At 41.5% G+C, this 665-nt stretch overlaps 1 long non-coding RNA gene across 2 annotated transcripts in view; it reads right to left on the bottom strand.

Annotated features, from left to right (window-relative positions):
* Positions 1–219: 219 nt before the first annotated feature.
* LOC107182314 overlaps positions 220–665 on the bottom strand; it is an 8,599-nt gene continuing 8,153 nt past the window's right edge. For both annotated transcript variants that reach the window (XR_001513042.1, XR_001513041.1), the window contains exon 4: positions 220–305. This is a non-coding gene — a long non-coding RNA (uncharacterized LOC107182314). The remainder of the gene's footprint in view (positions 306–665) is intronic.

Genomic DNA, 665 nt, shown 5'->3' with positions numbered 1-665 from the left:
TAATCATTCTATCAAGAGAACTCCACCAATTAATTCAGATGCATGTGCCAGCAGAGGAGCCCCTCCAGTTTCTGAAATTGGGTCACTGACTCCAAATAAAATCAAATCTCTACATTCCAGAAAGGGTCATAGTCTGGTAAACTGGAAAGGTCCTTCAAGGAAGAGGTTGTCTAAACCTTATGCAACATCACAGCAGAGGATTGGATTAGCATACTCACATTGGTGAGATCGTCCAAAGCTGATCTCTTTTTGAGCAGTTCCGGAGATGAAGATGGAGATATCACTGCTTGGTAATCCTCACCTCTCTAAAAAAGTAAAAGAGGTAAATGAGTATACCCAACTGTGAACAGTCTTCTTCAGGGTCGTCTCTGGGGCTCAGAAGGAAACTCCAGAATCTCCAAGCAACTGCAGTTTATAATATAAACTCCAATAAACTATAACAAAAGGACATTTTGACACTCACTGCTGCTTAGAGAATTACTGAAAGAGGTAATCGTTGATGATAGGGACAATGCTGCAATGAGACAAGATGACCATCAGTGTAACTCAGAGTTAGGTGGATGAATGGATAACAAAACAAGACCCTTACATATGCTGTCTACAAGAGACTCACTTCAGCCCTGGCCAGTGTTGGTCAGTGGTTAGAGTGTTAGTCCATGAAACAA

Source organism: Myotis davidii, unplaced genomic scaffold (genome assembly GCF_000327345.1).
Source record: "Myotis davidii unplaced genomic scaffold, ASM32734v1 scaffold855, whole genome shotgun sequence".
NCBI lineage: Eukaryota > Metazoa > Chordata > Mammalia > Chiroptera > Vespertilionidae > Myotis > Myotis davidii.
The sequence above is the reverse complement of the archived record's forward strand: the minus strand, read 5'-3'. Positions and strand labels throughout refer to the sequence as shown.